Source organism: Leptodactylus fuscus, chromosome 1 (assembly GCF_031893055.1).
Source record: "Leptodactylus fuscus isolate aLepFus1 chromosome 1, aLepFus1.hap2, whole genome shotgun sequence".
Lineage (NCBI taxonomy): Eukaryota > Metazoa > Chordata > Amphibia > Anura > Leptodactylidae > Leptodactylus > Leptodactylus fuscus.
Window position 1 is genome coordinate 48,355,261 of NC_134265.1, and position 19,681 is coordinate 48,374,941.

Here is a 19,681-nt window from a genome sequence, read left to right on the forward strand (position 1 = left end):
AATATGGCCCGTTACTGGCTGGAGTAACACCTATTAAGAAAAAAAAAAACAAAAAACGCAGTGGTAGCAGCTGTCGCCGGATCTGTAATGTCCCAGGCCCTGTGGCAACCGCTACCCCTGGTACCCCGGTAGTTACGCCCCTGCCTTGGACATGTCAGAGCAAGGAGCTTCAAAACAGATCCCCTTGACTTCAATGGGTACCGGCTTATGCACGCTACACATTGAAATCAATGGGTTATAAAGCCTCTCATTAATTTCAATGTGTAGCGCGTGTAAACCAGCACCCATTGAAGTCAATGGGATCTGTTTTGAAGCTCCTCGCTCTGACATGTGTTTACGTGTCTAAATGAGCGGCGCGTTACTCCGTGGGAACGGAGCCTTAAACTGCATTAACTCCCATAAACACCCTCACACCTGTAGCCATAAAAATCTTCAACAGATGGACGATGATTCAGGTATTTATTCCAATTGTCATATTTGCAGATGGGATGGATTTTTTTTCCCTATGTGGGGACCTCACCTCTTGCTCCTATTGTAACACAAGGCTCATCATGTTGCATTTTTTGTTGGGGAAAGCGAGTGTGGTTTATATGGAGCAACATTTTAAGCTAAGGCCTCTCGTAGCGGGCCGCAGCAAAAAAGTGCATTGTGGTTTTTCCCACTGCACTTTATATTTGAAATTCCATAGCTTTACATTGCATTTATGAAATGTTCATTTTTCAAAAAGGCACAAAACAGGGGCAACTGCACTCTAGTACATGGGTAGCACAAAAACTAACATATCTGACAGCACTGGGATCACAAATTCCATTACGTACAGTATATTTGCACCGTTTAGTGCCAAGGCATTAAAATGCATGCCAAAAAATTGCACAAATCATAAATGACCCCCCCCCCCCCCCCTGTGTTTTTTTTGCAGGGTGATTTTGGTGCACCTGTTTGTTTTTTTGCCATTGTTTTGTAAATAGCAGTGGACACAATGCTGGATATGCATTTCTTCTCGCAAACAATATAATGAAAGTGGTAAAAGCAGGTGAGCTCTTTTCCTCGTTCCCTTGGAATAATTCAACCTTGACTGCGTGCCACAGTCACACAAGCAGCTGTTCCTCGCTCTCCCTAATGGATTCTGTCAGAAGACCTGATGGTTCCCACAAAACAAAAAATCTTCAGCAAAGAAGAACAGCAATATTATTTTACAGTCAACACCGTACAGCGGCCTCCTCTCCATTGCACATCTTCCAAATCTAATAGAGTACACCGAATATTGCTGTAATCTCCGCTGTCCTGACAACACCAGCCAATGCTGCACATTTAATGCACATCAAAAAATGCCAGACAAGTATAGAAGGAAATTAAAGGTGCAGACTGCATAAAACCTCCTGTCTGTCAGAAGGGAGCAGACCGGGCCATAGGAAAACTTATTAAACCCTCTCAATAGCCACCGGAATCTTTATATATGTAGATTCTCACTTGGGCACCTATCTGATTGACACGTACATGTTCACATTGGGCGCCAGTTCTTCGTTTTTTTTTATCATCTGACCAAAGAGGTGTAAAAAAATAAAAAAAAGTATAAGTAATTGAAAAACGTATTAATCTTTGGGTTCTTATTTTTCCACCCTATTCACTATGGGAATGGGAAAGGGCGATTTTCTCCACCGATACATTTTTAATATAATAGGCTGCCGCGTTTTAGTGGTTATACCACCAATGTTATAAGCTGTAGCAAAGATGGATTACTTTAGCTAGGGTGGCTAGTTCTATCCCTCTCCGCTGCTCGCTACCTTAGGCTTATAAAACGTGTTCATTATTAGATAAATTGTGAAGGATGACAGCTGGGTAATGTCGTCAATTTATTGGCATCACTTCTAAACGCGCTGCCGGACTTGGAGGGGTCTATTCAATTTACTTCCTACTTTTTCATATGCTTGAAAATAAATAAAAAGCCATTTTTTGGCAGCTGTGGGATTAGCTTTACCTTGAACATAGACAAATATGCAGCCCATGAGATTGTAACAAGGCATGTAAAATCATTAACCACTATTGTGTTTTCCAGTATGAACCGCAGGAGAAAAATAGTCACGAGAAATATGAACGTCTGAGTAATAAATTACAGTCATTATGTATTATCCCGAATACATTAACACTTTCTGATATATTGGAGGAAAACTAGTAAATAGAATAATGTCCAAGACGTCTAAATCAGGACATCATACTGAATTACACCAGGCAGCCAATGCACAGGTACGGAAAGGACCATTGCACCGAAAATTGAAACATTTAGCTAGGAACCGTGAGGGTAAAATACAGGAATATATGGATTGCAGCTCTGGTTGAAAGTATATTTTATATTTTATGCAGCCTTGGTATTCATTAGCTGTTAATCTGTTTAATAATTAATATAACATAGACTTCTATGTGCTGAATGAGCGACGTAAGTAGAGTAAGTGCACAGGCAGAAAGACACCATAACCAGACAAATAAAAGCACAAATATGTATCATGTCAATACACCCTAAGGCATGGACCACACATACCCTAATCTCAGCGGGTTGGCCACCATAAACATGACCGATGGCTAATCACTAGTTAGAATGTAGTGAAAAAGTGGCTTAGAAGTTACTGTATAATAATTCTGCCCCATTGTGTCTGTTCACCTGTGTTTATTGATGGTCCATTTTAATGGAATGTCAAACAATAGTCTTTTTTCTGTTTTCACAGATCCATCAGTAGCAAATACTCTCGCCCCCCCCTCCAGTTCATCCTAAACTGTGCCAATCGATTAGTCCACCTTTCTCCTGTTCTTCATCGGCCGCTCCCTTCACCAATCCCTTCACTGGCTACCCATCGACTAGTAAATAAAGTTCAAAATGTTAACACTGACAGAGCCATCCACAATCTGACTCCTGTTTACATCTCTGACCTAATCTCCCTCTACCTGCCCACATGTAACCTCAGATCCTCCCAAGACCTCCTACTCTGCTCTGCTCTTCTCCGCTCTTCAAACAACATTCTCCAAGACTTCTCCCATGCATCCCCAGTACTCTAGTAATCTAGCACAACACATAAGACTGTCCCTCAGAACCACTAGCTTTAAGAAGACATCAAAGAGGACATTTCACATCCTCTGGCATATGCAGTTTTATTTATTGCTAGTAAGCTGACAGTGTGTTGAATTCAGTGCACTGTTGGCTTTCCCTTTATGTGCCTTGGGGCTGGAGATATCAGTGCCATTACCGATGTCTGCCCACTGTCAGAAGGGCATTCCTGACGGGACTAGCTGGGCTATGAGGAACGCCCCCCCCCCCTAGAAGTACTATCCATAGCCCTGTACTGTCAGATGGGACATTCTTTACTGCCCAATGATGACGCTAAGCTGTGAAGAATGCCACTCCCCTGATTGTACACATCCATAGACTAGTACTGGGAGGGGTGTTCTTTACAGCTCAGCATCATATAGCAGTATATAAAACCCTATGTGCCCGAGGACATGAAAGGTCTTCTTTAAAGTCACAAAATCAATAGCAGAAGGTTGACTGATAACTGTGAGCAGTAGAGACAGCTATTTTAAACTAGCACACTTCTGCGAGCCAAGTCATAGCCACTGATGCCTTCACCAGAGCCCACCGTGAGGCCAGGTGGACTTGCAATGAATCTGGGACTCAAACAGTTAGATGTACCAATAATAAACACACTGCTGCAGAAAACAACACAAAATCCATTAAAAGGTACACAGTGAAGTTGAGGCAAAAGAAGTCGTACAAGCATGGGTCAATATCAGAAGAGGACGCCAGAGACCATATCAGACAAACACAAAATTAGGTAAAGAAGCCAAGGGTCACAAATCCAAATGGGTATGTCACAAGCAGAATCAGGAGGCAACGTTAAATCCTAGAACAAGCTAAGGGGTCAGTTAAAAGTAAAAAGTCACAGCAGGTAACGGAGCCAAACCAGAATGAGTAAACAAATAGTCAGCAACTAAGTCTGGAAGTAGTGGTCTTCTATAGGCCTCCTCAGCTGCTAAGTGGTCAAAGCAGAGAACTTCTGAACACGGCCACTTCTCCGGCTTGTTATGGAAACCTTAAAGAAGTAGCAGCTGAAGTGACAATACTGAGAGCCTACAATTTGCAATAACACTACTGCCACCACACCATCATCTGAACAGCCTCTACCCTCACCTACTGCCTCTATCCCTCCATCCCAGGGCCCACTATCCCACCGTGCCAGTCGGTCAGTGTAAGTATTGCATTTGTTTTGTATATTTTGTGTACTGTATGTCAACCCTCAAATCTACAGAACCATGGAATTAATATAATAATGTACATCCCCATGGAATTAAGGGGGCTGTAAAAATAAATAATAATAATAATCTCAGCAGGTTGCCCACCATAAAAATCACTAGCAGCTAATAACTAGTGAAACAGTGGCATACGAGTCATAATAATTCTGCCCCATTGTGTCTAGTCACATGTCCATTTATTGATGGTCCATTTTAATGGACTATCAAAAAATAAGATGTGTCCTTTTTTTTTCCATTTTCACGGAGACGTCAATAGACTCAAGTCTATGAGGAAACTGTAAAAATGGCCCCTGACAACTTGAGGCTTTACATTCAGTGCTATACAGTATATTGTACAGGAGAGTGAAGCCAAGGGTATGCAGGGACTTTCATCATCATAGATCACTATGATGCAAGGAGTCCCAGTCTCTTGGCTGGGTTTGGGCAGGGAAATTCCCCAATTTCCCTTTGTGCATGGAGTCTTATTCACTCACCGCAAACTTGAAACTGCAAAACTTTTTATTTATACAGTAAGGTTTGGTAACCTAAAACGAAAACCCCTTGGAAACCCATTTAAAAATTTCATTTTTTTTCCCCGACAGTTGTAAACCTCTTATTTGCATAGTGAAGCATTATTTATCTAAAATCGTGAAAACCCTTTAAATGGACAATATTAGCAGTTTCTCCAATCTTGGATATTGGACATGAGTATGCCTTATAGTCACAGTCATCTACCCCTGGGTTATTGCTAGGGCACAGCTGCTGCATGAGCACTAAACTATACATACTGTACTCTATACTTCCAAATGTAGTTATTATCACCTGCTTTGGACTACATGAGCAAATAAACTTCTATTGCTATTGCTTCATTATGAGCAGATTTGCATTTTACAGGTTTTAGAGGTATTGGGATTCTCTCTAGCTTGCATGGCTGCCATATTGTTTTTTTGGCTATATGTTTTACATTATATCAGTCAGCAATGCCTCTGGTCTGTGTCAGTCACTACATTGGCTGCCTATTCAATACAGAATACAATATAAACTTATCACCCTCAATCCATAATACTGCACCTCCCTACATTTCCTCTCTAATATCTGTCTATCGCCCAACCTGTTTAGTCAATAACCTAAGGCTAACATCCTCTATTATGAGAATCTCCCATTATACAAGACTTCTCCCGAGTTGCACCACTTCTCCGGAATGCTCTACCCTGGACAATTGGATTAATTTACAATTTCTACAGCTTCAAGCGCAAACTAAAGACACATCTTTTCAGGCAGACCTATCACTATTCCTAATGTAATCCCTTCCGCTGTTAGAATCCCTAAAACAAACCCTCCTCTGTTTACGCTCCTACATGACCCCATAGGATATGATGTAACTTTATATGTACAGGCCACACAGTTATCGACACTGAATGGGGACGGCTCATACAGCTTTATTTATGTGTAATGAAAGTAACATCTATCACATAAACTGTTTTCACACTGAACCTCCGATGCCGCCCCTGCTACCTCTTGTGTCACCCCCTCTACCTCACAGATTGTAAGCTCTTGCGAGCAGGGCCCTCAGTCCCATTGTGTGAATTGACTATTACTCTAAGGTCTCTTTTTGTCTGTACTTAACCCCTACAATTTTTTAAATGCTGCAGAATATGTTGGCGCTGTGTAATATTATTATTGGTATTGATTTGTGGTATACAGTTTTGTAGGACAAATCCTATCACAGGCTAAATCGTATTTTCCTGTACCTCCAATTTTTTTTATATTTTAATATCTTATTATACATAATATAGATATTTTTTGCTATTATTATTATTATTATTTATTTATTTATTTTACATTTGGTAATACGGGGTGCGTGGACTCTAAACAATTCATATTAAAACATTACATGGAAATATATACAGCTGTAAGTGCAGAAATGTCATGCACATATATTATCTGCTGTTTATATTGTTTTTGTTGCTTCGAGGTATATAAACTATTTCTTCTCGGCCACAATGATGTTATGTGAACGCCATTATGTTATCCTCAATAGTCTGCTATAAGACAAAAAGAAAACATGTATTCGTCCTTGCATTTTTGCAGAAGGCCATCTGATCAGCCAGCTGTTTGCCCAGATCCCTCCAGCCCTGTGTTAACTAATAAAAACTTTCTGACATCTAGATACATGCGGATTGTATTTTACACCACAAGTACATTTACATTTTATGCATTCCTGAATCACTTCACTGAAGAGCATTAAATCTTGTGTAAGTTATAAAATATGATCGTAATTCTGCAGAACACAAATCATTGTGTTATTATACTCTGGCCAGCATAGCAGTTACTGGATGCATCTGCTGTCAGCCTGGAATTACTGAAGATTGTGCTGCTAGGCTGCACTTTAGTAATACAAGGGACTGCTTGGTGTGAGAAACTATATGAAGAAAAGTATTGGTCCTCAGCTCTTAATTATTTGATCCATTCAGTCCCATTGTCTCTGGGGTATAAAATCCAGCCTTTAACCCTTTAAGGACACATTGTAGTTTGTGTGTTATGGGTCAGTGCACGCACAGTTTTTGGTGCTGATTTTGTGGCTCAATCCGCCTCAAAATCAGCCTCCACAACAAGCCTCCCAATAGAACTCTATTTTTTTGGATGCTAATTTAGAGGCGGATTCAGCCTCAAGATCAGCGCCAAAAAACCCTGTGTGCACTGACCCATGCACTGACTCATATTTTCCTTCCAAGATTCCTAACTTTTTAATTTTCCTAACTATGTGAGGACTTAGGGCTAGTTCACACGTGGGCAAAGGGGAGGTTTTTGACAGCGGAATTCGCTTCAAAAACCTCTCCTTTAACATGGTGGTCTATGTAGACCGCTAGCTTTTTTTTTCCTCCTAGCGTTTTCCGCCTGAAGAAGCGACATGACCTTTCTTCAGGCGGAAAACGCCTGAAGAATTGCATAGAAGTGAATGGGAGGCGAAAACCGCGCGGTAAAAAACCGCGCGGTTTTTTGCACACAAAACCGCGCGTTTTTTTGCAAAAAACCGCGCGGTTTTCGCCTGCAGTTTCTATAGCACATATAGGAAAAAAAAACCCTAGCGAAAACCGCTAGCGAAAACCGCGTCAAAAACCTCGTCAAAAACCGCGTGGAATGCAAAAAACAGCATCAAAAAAACTCCTCGAGGTTTTTTACCTCGCACAAATAAGCTAGGCGGTTTTCACGTGTGAACTGACCCTTATTCTTTGCATGATGAGCTGTGCTTTTATTTGGCACCATTTAAGGGGTAAATATAATATTTTAGTTAGCTTTCATAAATTCTTTAGGGGTCCGTGTGAAAAAAAAAACCCATAATGTTTTAATTATTTTTTGCATTTTGTTCCTACGGCATTCACTCTGCATTAATGGTGACATGGCGACTTTGTCCAGTGGGTCATTACAATGACAGTGATACCATATTTATGTTGGTTTGATTAATTAAATTAGATTATTAGTTAAAGGGATCCAATCATTGGAATCCCATTTTTCTACCTAACACGTAGGAATAGCTTTAAGAAAGGATATTCTTCTCCTTCCTGGTTTTCTTGTGTATGCAAATGAGTTCTCTCGCCGCAGTGGGGGTGGTCTCTTGCGCTCAAGCAGCACTGGGGGCGTCCCCAATGCTGCGAGAGAAATCTCCAGCGTCGCCTCTATCTTCGCCTGGAACACCTCTCTCCACGTCTTCTTCCGTCCTCGGTTTCAAACTTCTAGACATACGCAGTCGGCTCTACCATCGGGCCTCGGGCAGAGCCGACTGCACATGTCCGCGGCCATTTTCTTGTGGCCGCTTACACAGTACGCTCATTACTGGGCCAGTAGTGCAGTTTCATGAGGTGAAAGGAGGTGTGTGGTTCTGTCCTGTAACCCTGAGTCCAGTGAGACAATATTGCTCTTGTTTTGTTCATGTGGCTGGAAGTAAACCACATGTACAGTCCTATGAAAAAGTTTGGGCACCCCTATTAATCTTAATCATTTTTAGTTCTAAATATTTTGGTGTTTGCAGCAGCCATTTCAGTTTGATATATCTAATAACTGATGGACACAGTAATATTTCAGGACTGAAATGAGGTTTATTGTACTAACAGAAAATGTGCAATATGCATTAAACCAAAATTTGAGCGGTGCAAAAGTATGGGCACCTCAACAGAAAAGTGACATTAATATTTAGTAGATCCTCCTTTTGCAAAGATAACAGCCTCTAGTCGCTTCCTGTAGCTTTTAATCAGTTCCTGGATCCTGGATGAAGGTATTTTGGACCATTCCTCTTTACAAAACAATTCAAGTTCCGTTAAGTTTGATGGTGGCCGAGCATGGACAGCCCGCTTCAAATCATCCCACAGATGTTCAATGATATTCAGGTCTGGGGGCTGGGATGGCCATTCCAGAACATTGTAATTGTTCCTCTGCATGAATGCCTGAGTTGATTTGGAGCGGTGTTTTGGATCATTGTCTTGCTGAAATATCCATCCCCGGCGTAACTTCAACTTCGTCACTGATTCTTGAACATTATTCTCAAAAATCTGCTGATACTGAGTGGAATCCATGCGACCCTCAACTTTAACAAGATTCCTGGGGCCGACATTGGCCACACAGCACCAAAGCATGATGGAACCTGCACCAAATTTTACAGTGGGTAGCAAGTGTTTTTCTTGGAATGCTGTTTTTTTGGACGCCATACATAACGCCTTTTTGTATGACCAAACAACTCAATCTTTGTTTCATCAGTCCACAGGACCTTCTTCCAAAATGAAGCTGGCTTGTCCAAATGTGCTTTTGCATACCTCAGGCGACTCTGTTTGTGGCGTGCTTGCAGAAACGGCTTCTTTCTCATCACTCTCCCATACAGCTTCTCCTTGTGCAAAGTGCGCTGTATTGTTGACCGATGCACAGTGACACCATCTGCAGCAAGATGATGCTGCAGCTCTTTGGAGGTGGTCTGTGGATTGTCCTTGACTGTTCTCACCATTCTTCTTCTCTGCCTTTCTGATATTTTTCTTGGCCTGCCACTTCTGGGCTTAACAAGAACTGTCCCTGTGGTCTTCCATTTCCTTACTATGTTCCTCACAGTGGAAACTGACAGGTTAAATCTCTGAGACAACTTTTTGTATCCTTCCCCTGAACAATTATGTTGAACAATCTTTGTTTTCAGATCATTTGAAAGCGGGCTGTCCATGATTGGGGACCATCAAACCTAAGTGAACTTGAATTGTTTTGTAAAGAGGAATGGTCCAAAATACCTTCATCCAGGATCCAGGAACTGATTTAAAGCTACAGGAAGCGACTAGAGGCTGTTATCTTTGCAAAAGGAGGATCTACTAAATATTAATGTCACTTTTCTGTTGAGGTGCCCATACTTTTGCACCGGTCAAATTTTGGTTTAATGCATATTGCACATTTTCTGTTAGTACAATAAACCTCATTTCAGTCCTGAAATATTACTGTGTCCATCAGTTATTAGATATATCAAACTGAAATGGCTGCTGCAAACACCAAAATATTTAGATCTAAAAATGATTAAGATTAATAGGGGTGCCCAAACTTTTTCATAGGACTGTATACCGGTAGTTAGGTTATCAGTTCTGTTTAGTTAGTTGCTCAGACGAGCAGGGTTTTTAATTTTGTGAAGTTAAGGCTGTATTTTGTTTTGCTCATTTTATGTCTGAAGTCAAGATTTATTTATTTTCCTGTTTTTTTTTGTTTTTTTTTTTGTTTTTTTAAATAAACCAGTTTGCTGCATATTTTGTGTCCCTGTCTTGACTGCTTGGGTCCTCAACACTGCTTCTACCAAGCTAACTTCCCCACAAGGGGTTATCATCATGAGACAACTCTTTTAATGATTTTCCTTGAACATGGTGGGAAACGAGTATCCTAAAAATAAATTTATATAGAGGTCAGTATTAAACCCTAGAACAGAAAGATCAGCATCATAAACGGGGCCGAATCTTGCCTCAAAGTCATAGAATCTTTGCTAAATCCCAATCTAATGTTTTTCAGTTGAGCAATGCTCCAGCAAGAAAATAAATGAAGTCTCAAAGGTCCGTTTTGTTTTACTATTGAAACATTTTCATAAAAAATGTTCAGGAACCGAAGCAGCAAAGTGTAGCTGGTGCCAACAGCACTGAATAATGCACCTTTAAAAGCTTGGCTTGTGGAATAAAAATGCCACTCAGGCTAACTGGACAAGGCATGAATGATTAAGTAGAAAAACACTCGCTCTAAGAGAGATTTCATTGAAATAAAGCTCCATGGCAGAATGAAAAATGATCATTGCCTTGGCAGTTTTCTCTTCTTTTCTCTCTTGATATTTGTATATTGGATTTTTAAGAAAGATCTCTGAACATTTTCGTGGGCATGATAATGATATTTCCATCCATGTTGAACAACTAAAGCAATGCAGTTAGAAAACATCACAGATAAAAATGACTCAACTTAGGGCAATTATGTGAGAAGAGCAAAAGTAATATTAAATAAAGCTAATTGGACTGAACATATCATGTGCATAGAGACTAAATACATATTATCTATTATACAGTAATTTGTTCCTTGAGACCACATCTTCAAGACTTTCTGCATCCACTGCCCTTGATCGTATGATCATACTTCAAAGGGAAGAACAAAGAGGAAACGCCACTCTAGATACTCAGTGAGGCTGAACTGTAGTACTAGGTGTACATACAAGCCAGTATACCACGACCAATAATGCAAAGGCTGCATCCTATCTTTATTCTGATGATTGTAGGGTCTTGTAGGTTGGAGCTCCACCAGTTTGTCTTCTCAACCTCAGACAATCTTCAGTTTCAGTGTTCTAGTGAAGATCCCCTATGGCCACTGTAGCCAATCACTGGCATCAACAGTCACGTGCGCTGGTTGGGTATGTTGTCAACACTACAGTGCTGGTACCTCGGCAGCAATGACATATCTGACTAATGTACAAGGTGCCTTTTTCAGATGGCATGTTTCAGCTCCTTTCAAAGATGCTCAATAGGATTTAGGTCAGGACCTGCGACTGAGACCAAGCTTTCTGACACTGGGCAGCACATTTCTCTCTAGAATCCCTTGATAGTCTTGAGATTTCATTGTACCCTGCACAGATTCAAGACACCCTGTGCCAGATGCACCAAAGCAGCCCCAGAACATAACAGAGCTTCCTCCATGTTTCACAGTAGGGACAGTGTTCATTTCAAGATATGCTTCATTTTTCCATCTGTGAACATAGAGCTGATGTGCCTTGCCAAAAATTTGGATTTTTGTCTCATCTGTCCATAGGATATTCTCCCAGAAGTTTTGTGGTTTGTCAATATGTAGTTTGGCAAATTCCAGTTTGTCAGATTCAAGTTATTTCTGTGATCAATGTAGGTTTTTTTTTCATTATACAAAGGGTACCAACAATTTTGTCCACGTGTGTGTGTAAATATATATCTATTTTTTTATGGGGGAGGCGAGGCTTCTTTAATTCCCTTATTCTCTATAATGCCATTGAGGCCACTACATCTGAGCAACAAGCAGACTTCAGGTGGAGACAAAATTTTCCCAGGGAACCATAGTACTCTAGTTATACCCCTGAGGATAGGCAATTCATGTTTGTTTGTTTTTTAATAACAACATGCAGAGATGTATATTGGACAATTGTACAACTTTTCATTATAGAAATGATAACACTTGTCTCTCAATATGTCTGAAATTGGACAATCCCTTTAACGGTAACACGATTGATCTAGTCTTCCATCGACTCCTCACAGTCTCTAAATTTTCTAACTCTTCTCTGCCGCTTTCTGACCACAATCTTCTATCTCTCACCATCAGTGCTCTCTCCCCTTCACAAGACGCCCCTATCCATCACACATATAGGAACTTGCGTGCTATTGACACCCAGCACCTCTCAGATACTCTACAGTCCTCCCTGTCCCCCATCTCTTCAATCTCCTGTCCCAATCTGGCCACCAGTCACTATAATGATACCCTCAAAAATGCATTGGATGAGGTTGCTCCCCCCTCCACTCGTAAAGTCCCACATAGGAGGCATCAGCCCTGGCACACGCCACAGACACGATTTCTTCAGCGCTGCTCTAGGTGTGCCGAACGTCTATGGAGAAAATCACGCTCACCTGCAGATTTCCTCCACTTCAAGTTTATGCTTAAAACATATAGCTCTGCCCTTTACCTTGCCAAACAAGACTATTTCACCGCCCTCATCTCTTCTCTCTCAAGCAACCCTAAAAGGCTTTTTGAAACCTTTCACTCCTTACTCACACCCAAGGTGCAGACGCCATTCACAGACCTTAGTGCTGATGACCTGGCCATGTATTTCCATGATAAAATTGATAAGATCCATCAGGAAATTACTGCCCAAGCCCCAGGTGGCATTGACTCCCACACCTACGATAGTACTGATCCCCTCACCAGCCGCACTTATGACTGTCCATTCTCATCTTTTGAACCTGTCACAGAAGAGGAAGTTTCCCAGCTACTTTCTTCATCTCGCCCCACAACCTGCAGTAGTGACCCCTTCCCCTCACACCTTCTCCAATCTCTGTCCCCTGCTGTCACTACTTACCTTACTAAAATATTTAACCTCTCTCTCTCTTCTGGAATCTTCCCATCCTCCTTCAAGCATGCTGTTATAATCCCGCTACTGAAAAAACCCTCCCTGGACCCATCCTGTGCTGCTAACTATCGACCCGTCTCTAACCTCCCCTTCATCTCTAAACTTTTGGAACGCCTGGTTTATTCTCGGTTAATCCGTTATCTCTCTGCTAACTCTCTGCTTGACCCCTTACAATCTGGTTTCCGCGCTCTGCACTCTACTGAAACAGCTCTCACAAAAGTCTCTAATGATCTACTAAAGGCTAAATCCAATGGTGACTTCTCTCTTCTTATTCTTCTGGACCTCTCTGCAGCTTTTGACACTGTTGACCATCAACTTCTCCTCACTATGCTCCGCTCAGTTGGCCTCAATGACACTGCGCTCTCCTGGTTCTCCTCTTATCTCTCAGGCCGCACTTTCAGTGTATCATTTGCGGGCTCTGTTTCCTCCCCTCTTTCCCTTGCTGTTGGGGTTCCTCAGGGCTCGGTCCTCGGCCCCCTGCTCTTTTCTCTCTACACAGCCCCCATTGGACAAACCATCGCCAGATTTGGCTTCAGGTACCATCTTTATGCTGATGACACCCAATTATACACATCTTCCCGTGACATCACCCCTGCACTCATTCAGAACACCAGTGACTGTCTCTCTGCTGTCTCTAATATCATGTCCTCGCTCTATCTGAAACTAAATCTCTCTAAGACTGAACTACTACTGTTTCCACCATCTAACAGATCTGTCCCTGATATATCCATTGCAGTCTCAGGCCTTACTATAACTCCTAGGCAGCATGCCCGCTGCCTTGGGGTCATATTTGACGCAGACCTTTCCTTCACCCCTCATATTGAATCACTCGCACGTTCATGTCACCTCCACCTCAAAAACATCTCCAGAATACGCCCTTTCCTTACCAGAGATACACTAAAGACACTTATTGTCTCTCTGATTCATTCTCGCCTTGACTACTGTAATTCCTTACTAATCGGTCTTCCCCTCACTAAACTCTCTCCTCTACAATCTATTCTGAATGCAGCGGCCAGGCTCATCTATCAGGCTAGACGCTACAGCGATGCCTCCGGTCTGTGCCAGTCGCTACATTGGCTGCCTATTCATTATAGAATAAAATATAAAGTTATTACTCTCATCCACAAGGCTCTCCATAATGCCGCACCTCCCTACATTTCTTCCCTCATCTCTGTCTACCGCCCAACCCGTGCTCTCCGCTCACTCAATGACCTAACACTTACATCCTCTATTATCAGAACCTCCCATGCTCGTATACAAGACTTCTCCCGAGCTGCACCACTTCTCTGGAATGCTCTACCCCAGACAATCAGATTAACTCCCAACTTCTACAGTTTCAAACGCAAACTAAAGACGCATCTTTTCAGACAAGCCTATCACAATTCCTAATGCACAAAATTGTCTGAACACTGTATAAGCAATGCCGCCCCTGCTACCTCTTGTGTCACCCTCTCTACCTCATAGATTGTAAGCTCTTTTGAGCAGGGCCCTCAGTCCCATTGTGTGAAATGACGTTCTTTGTTATGTATGTCTGTATCTGAACCCTATAAATTGTACAGCGCTGCGGAATATGTTGGCGCTATATAAAAAAAAAACAAAAAAAAAAAAAAAACCTTATTTACTACACACAGAGAGTTCCCTTAAGCAGAATGTTTCACCACATCCACAAGCGTCAACGCTTCACATTCCATAATTGGCTCCGCTCCACCGACTCCAGTGAAGTTGGAATATTTTCTCAAGTCTCCACCATTCCCGAGCCATCATTCCTGTTAGTTTCAATACTCAATATACTAGTTAAAGGTTGTCTGTCAAGTCCAAACTGCCCTTAAAACCAATAATAGTGCTGTGTAGTGGTTTAATAGGAGTGGATCCATACCTCCGAGGCCACAAACTGATGAAGCAATGCAGAAATAATCATCTTTTTATTGGATGCTGAAAAGAACAGCTCCAATTCCTCAATAATTGTTGGGCGCAGAGAAAAAATTCCAACTGAAATGGAACCACTGGCATGGCATGTGTTACAAATCGTATTGCCATTGGTGGAAGTGGTGAAAGGGCCTCTTAAAATTTCTAAAAACCATATAAACCAGAACATGCATATCCCTTGTAATAATGAAGATTATTTACTAAAGAACCCAACCCAACTCAGTATACATCCACGGCCTAGAATACTTTCATATTCCTAGAGCCCTATCATTCTTCTTTTCCAAGATCATAAGCAAAAAATATGAATTCAATTACTGGGTTCATGGTGCACTGGCAGAATGAAGAAAGAAAAGCTCCAAGAACTAGATAAGTATGAAGACATCTTTCCAGATCTCATGAAGAGAACAGCTCATTATCGAAACATGTTGTCGGCATAAACCCACATACTCACCTAGTACATAGAAGCCCTTGTTTTTCATTCTGAAACCGAGTCCTGAATTCTATGCACTTTAATTCATATGGAACAATACCTCAAAATTAGGTGGGTTCTTTTGCACCATTGTCAAGAAATTTTGTGAAATACAGATGTTGGGAATCCTACCTGAATTGAATCCCGAAACATGCTACACATTCATTGATAAATACAAAATTAAGGCACCAAGAAGGAACCCAATGAAACTTCCTCTGTGAATCACATGATCATACACAGTATGTAAGGCCTCGTCCACATCTGTGTTGATATTCCGTCCAGGGGAGTCCGCATGAGGCCCCCTCCGAATGGAATACCGAATGCAACTGCAAGTGGTGGTGTCCGTGTGCTTGCCACGAGATCTCTGCAGGGATCATGCGGACAGGAAAGTAGTTCATAATCTGATTTGTGCGGGCAGCGTGTGGCAAGCACACAGACTCTATTTACAACATTATAGTCTATGGGGTCCGTGTGCTTTCACTGGCCCACCTCTAGCAGTTGTGTTCGGTATTGCGTTTGGTGGGGGGTCCTCATGCAGACTCCCCTGGACAGAATACTAATGAAGATGTGAACAAGGCCTAAGAATAGAAAAATAAATACATTCTTCAATGACTATAATAATATGTGTTGGTCATTTTCGCTTGAAAAAAACAATTATAAGTGAACAAAAACCAGAGAATTGGGGGCACCACGGTGGCTCAGTGGTTAGCACTGCAGTCTTGCAGCTCTGGAGTCCTGGGTTCGAATCCAGCCAGGAAAAATATCTGCAAGGAGTTCGTATGTTCTTCCCGTGCTTGCGTGGATTTCCTCCCATTCTCAACTACCCAGTATTTCCAATCTTGTTTTTACGGCGTTCACTGCGTAGCCAAAAAGACATGTCACCTGTATTCTATGGATAAGTATAATTCCAAAATTTGTATGATTTTTTTTTCTGTTTTATCCCCTTAAAAAGAAATCCAAAAATTTCCCTAAAAGAAATCATTTTCTTGAAATCATCAGATATTCTGACACCCACAACTTTTTTATATTTGCATGTGCCAGATGTGTTTTTTAGTCTATATTATTTTTGGGATTTTATAATGCTTTGTTCTCCAGATTTTTAAGAGAGGCGATCAAAAGGAAAAAAAACCCGTGGTTCAGCTCTTTTGTTCATCATATGGGAAAAAATTATAAACCGGATGTTTTCATCAACATTTTTTTAACTTTTATATGTGTTCTAGGGAAAGCGGGGTGATTAAAAATGTTAATTTCATTTATTTATTTTTTTACTGTAATTTTGAGAGCCCTAGGGTCTTGAATCCCATGGTGTCTAATTACTAATATGTAATACATTACAGTACTAATGCATTGCAAAGTGCCAGCACTTCTATTATAGGCTGCACAGAGGAACCCGCAATAGAAGAATAGAAGTGAATGACAGGCAAGCCTGGGAGCTTTCAAAAGGCTCCTGACTGCCATGGCAATGGATCACTGGCCTCGGATCTTTTTTGAGGGATTGGTAATCCTCTCCAAAATGGTGGCATTCATGTACCTCTACGCAAATGGTGCATCAGAAAGCCTTAACCAAGGCTCCAGGAGCATTGATGCACCGATTGCGGGCATTAGTGCCGAGTGTCTGCCATATTTAAATACCCAACATTCACTGTACTATTATGGCAGATGTCAGAAATGGTCTAAAAATTGACAACCTATACTTAAATTAGCCAACAATTTTAGATTGGTGGGGATACAACTGTTGTGACACCCACAGATCAGCTGTTTCCCAGAGCACACATTGTCTTCATGATGGCCGCTGCTCTGTTCATTTACTGACCTAACATTGATTATGGATATTGTCCCATTTAAGTGTATGCATGCTTGGTCAAACTACTGATCTGCAGGGGTACTGACAGTCAGACACCTGCTGACCTTTTGTTTGAGTGAATTGGCCAGGGACAAAACTGACACATAATGCAGGATACACCTTGCCCTTCATAGGTGAAATCAGGTGATAGATTTGCAGTTTCGTATGCTGCAGACTTGGTGTGAAACTTTATATTTAGTGGTGTATTTATAGGACAATTAACACAAAGACACTTCACAGAATTTGTGAGGTTGTTAGGATACTTTGTAAGACTGGGTACAATATTAATTTCCAAAAATAAACTATGAAGATGCAACTTTAGTACTTTATGTACTTTTACAGCACAGCAAGTTGACTTAAATGGGTTTTCCAAGCAAACTAAAAAAAATGCTGCGGTAGGGATTGGTGTAAAATAAAAAGTGGTACGTATCTCTTCTTCCCTCCGCAATCCTAGTGATGGTGCCTAAGTCCACTCCTCTGGGGATAGCATCACTTGGCATTGATGAGGTTTGACACTATCTATGGTGTTTTATTTAGTGGTGTGAAAAACCGCAACCACATCAATAACCGTAGATTTCAAAATGTTGAAAACCAGGCATTAATCTATAGGGTGCTACCTTCCAATAGGTGGCGCTAGGAGCAAATTCCTCTTTATCACTAATGAGGTCTTATTTGTATTCCTTCCCCAGAATTCTTATCAGGGCATACATGGTTTAAAAAGTCCTTGGACCAGTCTCTCCCTAATGAGAGCCATTACCCCTTCTGTCAGTAAATGACTAAGAAAAGGATCAACGCAGCACAAATATCATAAATGGAAAGATCGCACAATGATTTTTTTTCTCTGTTCTTTAAAGGATATGCGTCAGCAGGAAAATCCGGATCAATCTAATGACAGTACCTTTTAGGGCTGCTTCTATATTTTCCAAAGATGTCTTTCTTATTCTGCACTGCAGCTCCATTTTCATGAAAATCAGGATTTTATTCCTATGCAGATTGGCTGAAAAGGACTTTATGGGCGTTTCTTCTTTTGCTTGAACTTTGCGCCTCCTGCTCTAAATAACTGACCCTAACTGCAAACAAAGTGTAAGAAAGTGGAAGAAGTCCCTCAAGCAGTGGAGGGCAGAGCTGGCGCCATTATCTAGAGCAGAGATCCGCAACCTTTGGCATTCCAACTGCTGTGAAACGACAACTCCCAACATGTTCCATTCAATTCCATGGGAGTTCGGAGAACAGCAGAGCAAGTATGCATGCCGGGAGTTGTAGTTTTACAACAGTTGGAGTTCTGAAGGTTGCCTACCCCTGGTCTATATCAAAAGATTAAGCCCCAGCAAGAGAAGAAATTACCCTAAATTCAGCTAATTTGCATATGAATAAAATCCTAACTTTAATGAAAATGGAGCTGCAATTCAGAATAAGAAAGGCATCTTTGGAAAGTGTAGAAGCAGCTCTACAAAGTACAGTCATTAGTTTGATACCAATTTTCCTGCTTATAGACTTCCTTTAAAATGATTGTGTGGGGTGTGAACAGGGAAGTGAAGTGTACTAACCTTGACTTCACAGGGCACAGTACGCACGCTCAGATGTGCTGACCTGGACTCCCAGAATCACAGTGAGTTACAATTTAATTAAACATTGCTGTAATTGACTGTAATTTACATAAGTTTGGGACCCTAAGCACCAGTTGCTTACGCATAGTCCTGACACACGTTACCGGCTACCTGTAACTGCTTGAAAAGTGCCCATAGACTTTATACTTCTGGGCAGTCGCACTCAGTTACTAGCTGCATGAAATCAATCTGCTGCATGAGTAGGGAGCTATCTGTTAGTAACAGGCAGACATGCCAAAGAGAAGGCAGGGGTGGTTTAATGCCGTCCCTGCCTCCGGTTTACCATACTCAATGAACACTGTGTGTACCACTAAAGAAACCGCCATGATGCAACTTCCTCCCAACCTGGTAGTCATGTGATCCACTGAGGGCTGAGAACTACAGCATCTGCTAAATCTTCTGCATTGCATACTAGGAGTCTATATTCCTCCTTTAAGGCCCCACGAGGCGTAAATACTGCAGTTTGGCCACGTCGGAAGCACCATAGAAAAAAACGTGGCGTTTTGCAGTCTCTGCATAGCGGATGGGATTCTAGAGAATCTCATCCACACACCGCGGAAAGATATGCACAGGGGACACGCTGTGATTTCCAAAACCGTTGCAGTTTTGGAAATGTATCATGTCAGTTATACCTATGGTATCACTATTGATTTCCCTATAGGTATAATGGAAGCAGAAAGTCCGCAGAGCTTTTTGTGAAAAGTGCGGCGGGGAAAACCGTGATGCATTGCCGCCACTTTCTTGCAGCGGACATTCAACTTTTTTGGGGGACCTTTCCTTTTATGTCTCACTTTCTTGCTACGGCCTGTTATTTGGAGCTTTAGCCTAACTGGGGCTAATACATCAGCTCAAATGGTCTATTATGAACATTTTGGGGGGGGGGCGGGCACAATGTGTAAAATATAAATAAATAAAGATAAAAATAT